This window comes from Eleutherodactylus coqui, chromosome 7, assembly GCF_035609145.1.
Source record: "Eleutherodactylus coqui strain aEleCoq1 chromosome 7, aEleCoq1.hap1, whole genome shotgun sequence".
Classification (NCBI taxonomy): domain Eukaryota; kingdom Metazoa; phylum Chordata; class Amphibia; order Anura; family Eleutherodactylidae; genus Eleutherodactylus; species Eleutherodactylus coqui.
Window position 1 is genome coordinate 66,984,862 of NC_089843.1, and position 10,177 is coordinate 66,995,038.

At 48.0% G+C, this 10,177-nt stretch overlaps 1 long non-coding RNA gene across 1 annotated transcript; it reads right to left on the minus strand.

The window, feature by feature from the left end:
• Window positions 1-5,933: 5,933 nt before the first annotated feature.
• On the minus strand, window positions 5,934-7,612 carry LOC136573334 (uncharacterized). Its single transcript, XR_010785872.1, has 3 exons — window positions 7,527-7,612; window positions 6,153-6,278; window positions 5,934-5,987 (listed from the first exon to the last, which is right to left on the minus strand). It is a non-coding gene; the product is annotated as an uncharacterized lncRNA (long non-coding RNA).
• Window positions 7,613-10,177: the final 2,565 nt, after the last annotated feature.

The following is a 10,177-nucleotide window of genomic DNA, read 5'->3' on the forward strand; positions in this document are numbered from 1 at the left end:
TCTACATACAGGAAACAAGCTGGACAACTATGTAAAGCAAGTGCTAAAGGTGAAAACGGTACCATTCCTGGAAGACAAACAATCGCGTACACCATTTACAACCAAAATTGTGAATTTCTAAGTTTGTCTATCACGCAAAAGAAATAGTTGCGTATTAGTTGCGACAATTCATTAGCATTAACTTTTATACGACCGCAACGGCAAACGACAAATTTAGCGCTGACAAAACATCAAATCGAGAACATTACTGTTTCTATCAATGCAATAATGTATTGCTTAGTTAGCACTGCAGCATCTACAAAGGCTATGCACACAAAGCATTCAAACATACTGATTTCAATATTATTTCTTACTTACCAAACTCTGCACGCTGCTCCTGACTTGCAGAGCTCCATTGCAGTTCATGGGAGATTTGGGCAACTTCTCGCCACAACACTTCCTTTTTCGCTGTATTGCGATAATGCCTGTGCCTGATGTCCCACAGGAGTGGACGTGCCTCGACGGCGGGGATTAACTTATTCATTATGCTTTTTAGGCGACAGGCACTGAAATAGTTCTGAAGCCCAATGCACACTAGCGATGTCACTTTTTTATTTGCTACCATCGCCCAACGACAGGTGTCTGTATAATTAAGTAGTTAACACTTTCGCCGCTACTTCGGCTACACATCGACAATTCACACCTGCTGCAAGGACTAATAATTGTAATCAGTATAATTGCAATACACTGTGTGTTTTGTGAACGTATTACGATAATACGTCGCCCACGCCATTAACGTATTTACGTCGTGTAGCTACGTATTTTTCCAACATCGGCGACTTTACGCGACGTACATTCGCTCGTGTGCACTACTTAACTACATGATGACTATAACTATGGAAACGTATACACGATGCGACGTTTTTCAGCGCCGTATACACACTCGTCTGCCCGCACCCTAAAGCTGTTTACGTGTGACAAATACACCGCAATGTTGACATTTTATACAACTATGTGAGTTTCTTGGTTGTGTAAATAATACAGGCAGCATTACAGATTATATAGAAGAAGAAGGTTACAGTGCTTAAGACAACTATATGGGACTGCAGAAAGCTTAGTATAACACTCATTGATAAGTGTGGGTTGTTATTATCGTTGTAATAGTAGCAAGTCTGCTTAGAGTTAGACGGATGATACAATTAAGGGCTCAGTCACACGGGCGGTTTTTCACGCGATTTGCGCATCGCATGTCGGATGCGCATGCGCAAATCGCGTGACCGGAGGCGAAAAATCGCTGGAAAAATCTGCACCTAGCCGCGTTTATCGTCGCTGCCAAACGCCTGTCTGACCGGAGTAAAATCGCCGTGCGCATCAAAATGCGCATGAATCTTAGCACGGCCGGTACTTGATTTCGCGGGACTTTTTTCGCACATTTTTCGCCGTGCACATCCAAAACGGGCGGAACTTAGTTTAGCGGGACTTTTTCGCACATTTTTCGCCGTGCATATCCAAACGCCCATGAATCTTTATAGACTGGCCGGAACTTTTATTTTCGAAGTAATCATGCGGCAGCCTAATAGCAGGTGTTATAAATAGCTGCTAATGAGGCCTGTTCTTCATTCTGCTTCTGGTTCTTCCTGGGTGTGCGTGACACTACTGGAGTTGGAGAGATGTCGTCGCGAGATGATATTTTCTTTGCCTGGTTGATGATGCGTCTATCTAGGCTTTCTGCTGGGCTGCCAGAGGATGTGTCTGGCTACCTTTCTAGTGACCAACCTAGGGCTAGCGATAGTCCTGGGCCGGTCAGGAGGAGGAGGAGGACTAGGACTAGGAGGTACTGGGTGCATCCGCTGGTGGAGCAGCGGGATCGTATTGGGATGTTTCACTCCCAGTACGCGTACCTGAGGCAGTACCCGGACCGTTTTGCTGCCGCCTTTCGTTTGTCGATCACCATGTTCGATGAACTTCTGGAGGTGATGCGTGCCGGGATTACGCACAGAGATACCAACATGCGTCACAGTATCTCTGCTGAGGAAAGACTCCTGGTCACTCTGCGGTAAGTTCTCATCAGTCTCAAGGTCACATCATCTGTCGTTATATGTCATCCCTTCCCCATGTAGCCTTTGTACCTTTGTCTATAAATGTTATGGCTTATTCTAACGACCGTATATCGCCTCGTGTTTGTACGCTGAGCCGATATACGTTGTCCTTGTCTGCAGGTGAAGGATGATGGAAGAGGGATAGTGGACATTCCTGGAGCACTGAGCTCCTGCCCTTTAAACGCCCCTCACCACTAATAGCAATGGGAAGGGCGGGACGGGGGCAGAGCTAAGCAGTGGTACTTTGAGAGCAAATAGTAGGGAGGAGTGGGGAAGGGGCAGGAGCTCAGTTACTCATCCTGGCTCTTTCATCCTCCTCCCCCTGCAGACAAGGCCTACGTATATCGGCCACACCCCTTCCTCATCTACTTTTAATGATTGCCGTCCTTTGTTTTTCCACATCTTGCTGCTGTGTGTTTGACAGCCCTTGATTAGTCTGTATCAAGGGAGCGTGATGCAGCAGAATAATTAGTCTCACCTGTCTTCCACGGTGCTTTTCTGAAAGTGATGGTGGATCTATCACCATTCTTCACATCTTAGTATTGCTTTGACGCCTTAGAAATAATTGCAAAATCTTCAACCAGTAATACAGGCGTCTATGTTTTCCATATTTGGCCCTTTTTTTTTAAACCAAACTTTTGTCTGTAGCGTTCGTTTGGGTGTTTGGGGGGGGGGAAGGTGGGCAAGGCTCCTTGGGTTGTGTAAATACTTGATTGTAGCGCTTACTTAGTTTTGCCCGAGCATGAGTTGACATTGTGCAGATGGTTACCATAGGAAACATGTTTTGGGAAGCAGCCAAGAGCTAGATGAAAACGCAGTGCGCCAATGTTCCATGTTTGTTAGTGGTCTGAGTAATAGGCCTCATTCACACGGGCGAGACTGCATGGGTGTGAGAATTGCAGTGAACTTACATCGCTGCACTGTATGCTATTGCTGGGATTTTCTCGCCTCACTAAAGTATTTTATTAAGTGCGACAAAATTCCCAGCGTAAGCTCCAAAATCACGCGACTTTGTAGCATCTGCTACTGTCAAAGCTGCACCGCATTGCATTTAAGCCACGTTTTTGTGCGAGGCGATGCACCAGAGGAACGCTCCATTGAGAAACATGGGCTACGCAACCTAGCGTGTCATGGGCATATCGCCACACACGCTCAAGCGGCCGCAGCACCACAGCAAACCCTTGACAAAGGCTGTTTGTAACGGCCGAAATGTTGCGTGCTTACTGAGGATGTAATAAAGAAATAACCTGTTTTATTGCACCTGAATGCTTCTGCTGCCATTTCTGGATAGGATTATGGGCATATCGCCAGACATGCGATGTTTGTGTGTCGTTTGGGAGTATGCTACAAAACATCTCATGTGCGTAGGAACCCATAGAAAACCACAGGCTTCTACTATATGCATTTTGTATGATTGTAGCAATGCTCCCAAAGCACGCAACTTTGTTGCCCGTGTGAAGGAGCCCTTATGTTTGCAGTATTTTACGTTTAAATATGCTTTTTAGAGATGAGCGAACGTACTTGTTTCGAGTAATTACTCGATCGAGCACCGCCATTTTAAAGTACTTCAGTACTCGGGTGAAAAGTACGCGGGGTTGCCGGGGGGCGGCGTGGGGGGTAGCAGCGGGGAACAGGGGGAGCCCTCTCTCTCTCCCTCTCCCCCCCACAACCACCCCACTCAGCCACGGCGGCCCCCGAATTTTTTCGCCCGAGTACGGAAGTACTCGAAAATCGCGGTATTTGTGCGAAAAAGGGGCGTGGCCGAGCACGTTCGCTAATCTCTGATGATTTTCTAAATATAGAAAGTGCATGTCATGTTGCAAAGTTCTAACCTTTTTCTTCTCTCCTCTTCTCCCACAGATTTCTGGCTACTGGGGATTCCTATGCTTCACAGCATTCGCAGTTCCTGATTGGCCGCTCTACCATTGGGGGAATCATCAGGGAGACCTGTGACGTCCTTTGGTGATGGCTCCTCCCTCTCGTCAAGATTGGCTGGACATCGCCGAGGGATTTATGAGCGCTGCGCAGTTCCCAAACTACATTGGGGCGTTGGACGGGAAGCACATTCGTGTCCTGAAGCCACCTAACTCGGGGTCGCAATATTTCAACTATCGGCAGTTCTTTTCAGTGGTCCTCCTTGCTGTTGCTGACAGTAAATATCGATTCCTGCTGGTTGATATTGGATCCTTTGGAAGTGCTGCTGATGCTCGCATTTTCCGCACATCCAGAATGGGTAGGCGGATGAGGGAACAGCAGCTTTCTATTCCTGCGCCTCATGCCCTTCCTGGGTCGTCAGGTCCAGCAGCCCCATTTGTCTTTGTGGCGGATGAGGCATTTGGCCTGTCTAATAATGTCATGCGGCCCTTTGCTCGCAGAAACATTGACACCAGGAGGCAGGTCTTTAATTACCGCCTCACACGTGCCCGGCGTTATGTGGAGTGTGCATTTGGTATTCTCGCTAATCGTTGGCGAGTGTTACTAAGTACCATTCAGCTGGCTCCTGACAACGTGTCAGCGGTAATTAGGGCCTGTGTGGTTCTACATAATTTCTGCCGGCAACATGATACAGTTTTGAATGTTCCGCAGCCTTTACCCACAGCTTTTGGGGGCGAAGTTTTGGAGGAGGCTGTGCAGCATGGTAGACCAGAACAATCGGCTGTCCTAGTCAGGGACCTCTTCACGGAGTATTTCCTTTCTCCACAGGGAGCACTTGCGTGGCAGTTGGAACATGCTCTAGGAAGGCGATGAGCTGGTTTCTCAAGATTGTATATTTGTTTTTTTAAGCTGGCTGTGCCCCCTTTTTTTGAGGTCGGTGATTATTGGCACATTCTCTTAGTTAGGGACTCGCAAGTAACGAGGATCCTTGACGCGGATTGCGAGCTTGGACTAACTTGCCCACCTTCAGCTCCATATAGGAAAGGGCCTTTCCAAATTTGGCCCACTTTTAAAACAGTTCGCTGAAGTAGGGCAAGGTAGTAAACTAATACCTCGTTTGGGGCCCTTAGCCAAGGGAACCCGTAAACGGATTTTTGTGTTTTCATTAGTTGATTTGGGGGGGGGGGGGGTTCCTGTACAGAATAGAGACTACAAACACCTAAGGGCTCAGTCACAGGGGTGCATTGTGACCCGCACCCCGGCGCCAATGCGGCGGTGTGACTCAGCCTGTTAACTGTGTGTTTTCTCTAACTCTAGTCACATGTCCCACTGTGTGAATTGTGTTTGAAATGAGTATTGAGGGTTGAAATGCTGGCCGCAACATGCAAGACAAACCACTCAATGCAGCCTGTAACAATGGATCTCTGCTGGACCCTTTGTAGCGTCCAAGAGAAGTGCTAAAACCTCACGCAAGAGTTCCAAGTTAGAGGCCTGAGTTGCCTACGAGCATACTATGTGTGTTTATTAGTCTGAAATCTTGATTACCTTGTGCATGTGACAAATAACATTCATTATTAAAGTAAGAAAAACACATGGTGGTTTGGATTTTTTCTGCGAAACTCTTTTTACTTTGTACAAAAAATGCTTTTTAGCCAACATGGCTTACATAGCTTTCTGGGGGTCTGAGCCAACATGGCTCACAATTTCTGGGACGTCGCGAAACACGGCTGGAGAGATGATGGACCAGCAGGCAGGATGGGCAACCACGGCCTCTTCGGCACCCCCACAAACAGCTTCAGATTTGCGCACGGTCCGAGGGCGATGGTGTTGTTTGGGACTGTGGGGAGCTTGCTTGGCGGGGGAGCGACCTCGTTTCCATTGTCGGGAAGTGATGCACTCCCCACTGATGGAGGTTGGCCAGCCTTTCCCGGACTCCGTCTAGGCCACGCTGCAGAGAATCGATCTGCAGGTGGCATAGACGGATCTCCTGGAAGTACCAGGCCACCCTCTCATCAGGGGGGACATCTCTCCACGCTGTGACAAAAGAGAAAGAGAAGCGATCAGGCATGTGTTGCTTTGGCTCAGAGTCTGTGTGCACATTTGAGGTCGCCTACTCAGGAGAATGTGTGTACTACAAAAAGAGGGCGAAAAATGTGATCAGGATGTTAGTGTGTGTAGGCCCACGTGTGTCATCCTTACCTGTCACAGGGCGGCCAGGGTCCATGCTGGGGCGCTCCACCTCCACCAGTGGCTGTGGGGACATCAGGGAAGGCAGGCTCCATGGTGACCCCTCTGCTGATGTTTCTGATGCAGGGGGTTCTGGAGCTGACATGGGAAAAAAACCCAGTTTGGATTAGATTTGGAGGGTACATCAAAGGGTGACTACCCACACCATATTTTTCGCGCACAGCCAATGTTGTACAATTGTGTCATTGGCAGGGGCCTATGGGACTTGTAATGTTACAATGGATTTAGTGCAAACTCGCAATGTAGCGCAATCTTGAGATTTAGCCGCCTTGCCATGTTAATGTGACAATTCACACAGCCCCCTGCAGAAAAAAAAACTGTTAATGTAGCATTTTTGTATCAAAAGTGTATTCACCCAAAATCTGAGTTACGTGTCAAGCCCTACTTGCAAAGATTTTTTGGGCTAACACGATTGACAATGAGACTTCATGTTAGCAAAATGGAATGGACGTCCCAGCGTTGTTGTTGCATAGCGTTGTAAACATTAGAAAGTCCCATTGACAATCGCGTTCGGTCTTGGTCACAATAGTGTTTTTGTGTCAGATCTGCACCAGCGCTGCCCATATGCAGATCTCTAGACCCAATGCATTCCAATGGGAGCGGGCACATGTAATTTTTTTACACAGAGGTGCGAAAAATTAGAGGACACAATGATTTGCAGAATGCGCCTATCTGCATTTGGCAAAGCCTTGTGTTCTATATATGCGCTAAATGTGGCCGGTGCCAGCCACATTGAGAACATATACTAAAGATCGTTCTACTCTGCCACAGCTGTAACAGCTGTGGCAGAGAAGAACAATGTTTTGCCTTTGAATTCTATGGAGCCGGCAATACAGCCGGCTCCATTGAAAGCAATGGACTGCCGGCAAGCGCATAAAGACTTTTCGGGGAAGGGTGTTAAATAAAAGCCCTTCCCTGTAAAACCTCCCGCAAATGTGTAGCATTTTTGGGGAAAAAAGGATACAAACCTTTTTCAGGCCGGCAGAGTTCCGCCGCGTCTTGGCAGCAGCCCATTGCTTTCCATGGAGGCGACTCCATTGCATTCGAGGGGCAAACGTCGTTCTTCTCCGCCACAGCTGTTACAGCAGTGGCAGTGGCGGACGTGAACAGTTCCCTTGATTTGGGCCCCTTTTGCTGAAATTGCAGCTAGGTGCCGATATTTCAGCAAAGCGCCGACCCCTCACGTGATTTGCGGATACGCATCCCTAATGCGAACAAACAATTGCATTCAAATAAACCTTCACGCATTAGCAAGTGTGTGCGAGCCCTAGTTTGGTGGTCAAGTGAGAGATGAGAAAAGTAGCACAGAACGTTTATTTCACTTACCGACTGCCTCCTCCTGACTGGCTTCTGGTGAAGGTGGAGGTGGAGGTGTAGCCTCGCGGGCTGGAGAGGGCTGCTGCTCCTCGCCCGAATCCGCCCTGTGACTGGGTGTTGCATCTGTGGTGACAGTAACACAAACACTTGTTAATGTTGGGAACAAGTGAGAACAACTTGGATTATAATGACATCAGGAACATTTAAATAACATTTAAAGGCGTTCTAGAGCTATAAGCAATGCATCCTTAACCACTTTCCTCCCCATGACGTAACGGTACCTCCTGGTAGCGGAGTACTTCCTGCAACATGAGGTACCGCTCCGTCATTGGGACATTGCAAGATCCTGACTGAACTAGCGCTATCCCGCATCGGGAGATGGCTGTCAGTCACAGCCGGCGCCCCAATGCAACAGCAGGGGTGCATTAGCCCCTTCCCTCCCCAGGATGTAACAGGACGTCCTTGCAGGCTGGTACTTCCCACCACAGGACGTACCGGTACGTCATCGGGATAGCGCGAGATTATTACTGACCTTGCGCTATCCCGCAGCAGGAGCCGGCTGTCAGGCACAGCCGGCGTCCCGCGGCAACAGCGGGGGGGGCATCGGAGATGCACCCCCTGCTGTTAACCCCTTCCCTGCCGCGATCTAAATAGATCGCGGCAGGGAAAGAGTTCATAGAGGGAGCGCGCTCCATCTGTGTCTCCGGCCGGCTCTCGCATCCTGTTTTGCCTATGCCTATGATCGCTGTATAAGCGATAAGGCATGGCAGAGGTGTAGCTCTGCCATGCTTTATCACAGCGATCATAGGCACAGTGCTGCAAGTCCCTCAGAGGGACTCAAATAGTGTTAAAAAAAGAATGTCCAAAAAAAAGGACATCGAAACAGTTTTTTATGCTTTTTCTAATATTTGCATAAAAAAAAGGGAATAACAAATTAAAACCCCACATATTGGGTATTGACGTGTCCGTTACAACGTCTACCAAAAGTTGAATACGCTTTTTATTTTGTACAACAAAATGCGTTACAAAAAACACAAATACTGCGGCTAAATGGTCTATTTTAGCATTTGCCCTCCCAAAAAATGCTATAAAAGTGATCAACTAAGCCGCACATTCCCCAAGATAGGACCAATAAAAACCACAGCTCGTCTCGCCACAAATAACCCCTCATAGAGCTCCGTACATAAATTAATTAAAATGTTACAGGACTTAGAATGCAGCTATAGAAAAAAAACAAGATTTGCCCAAAAGGGAGTGAATTTCTTACCGAAAATTCCTTTTTCCCGAGTCATCCTGACGGCAGACATGGAGGTTGCACCTTGACCTCGTAGGGACAGGAAGCAAGAGACTTTAAAAGGCTCCTCCCGTCTCCCATTCACCAGTGTCTTCTAACTTACTTACATGGACATGTCGCGGTTAACCAAGGAAGATATTTATTTGCTCCGAAAAAAAAATAACATGGTTAGTTCTATTTGAACATAAACAATAAGAGGGTAGCTTACCCGGACATAACACAAGATAATATGCACAAATTTTCCGCATAAAAGGAAATGTCCACCATAGGAGCCTCTGGGCTACTGGTTCGTGCCCGCGTAAACGTTTATATAAACGTGTGAATTTTTGGGAGGGAAATACGTGCCGTCAGGATGACTCGGGAAAAAGGAATTTTCGGTAAGAAATTCAATCCCTTTTCCCGGCGCCATCCTGACGGCAGACATGGAGTATACCAGATTAACTCTTTAGGGAGGGACCACTGCCTGCAGGACCTCTCTTCCGAAAGAGAGAGATCGGAGAAGAGGTCCGCAATCGGCCTGTAATGTTTTGCGAATGTGTGCAGGTTGGACCATGCGGCTGCCTTACAGATTTGGTCCGGCGTCGCCATAGCCCTCTCTGCCCAGGAGCAGGATACTGCCCTGGTAGAATGGGCCTTGAGTCCTTCCGGGATAGCGCTGTTGCAGGACGAGTAGGCCTGCTGGATGGTGGATTTTATCCGGTGGCTAATGGGTCTCCTAGAAGCCGCTCTTCCTCTGCCTGGCCCCTGAAATTGAACAAAGGACAGTCAGCCTAAAAGGATAATGTCTGCTCTCGGTAGCATAGGATGGCCCTCCTTACATCCAGGCTATGGTAGTCTCTTTCCCTATCGTTTTGGGGATTTTGACAGAAGGATGGGAGAATAATTTCTTGCTGTCTGTGGAATTTTGAGGCTACCTTTGGAAGAAAAACGGGGGTCTGTTTTTTTTTTGTATGACCCCATCGTCCTGGCTTAATAGGTAAGACATCTTACAAGATAGGGCCTGGAGCTCGCTTCCATGCCTTGCTGCTGTGATAGCTACCAGGAACACAGTTTTAAACGTGAGGAACCTAATTGGAATCTGATCGATAGGTTGAGGGGGTCTTTGCAGAGGCTTTGGAGAACTAGGTTCAGGTCCCATGGGGGGGGGGGGGGAACTGTACTACGGCTAACTGACCGCATTCTTTCTCCGTTTTCATGAACCTGCGGATCAGTCAATGATCTGCCCAAGGTTGGTCTAGAATGGCTGAGAGCGCTGCTACCTGTACTTCCAGGGTTCCTGGTCTCAGGTTCTTATCTGGAGGAAGTCCAAAATCTCCGCCACCAAAGTGTCAGGATTGGAGACCTCAAGCCCCCTCCAGGAGGAGAA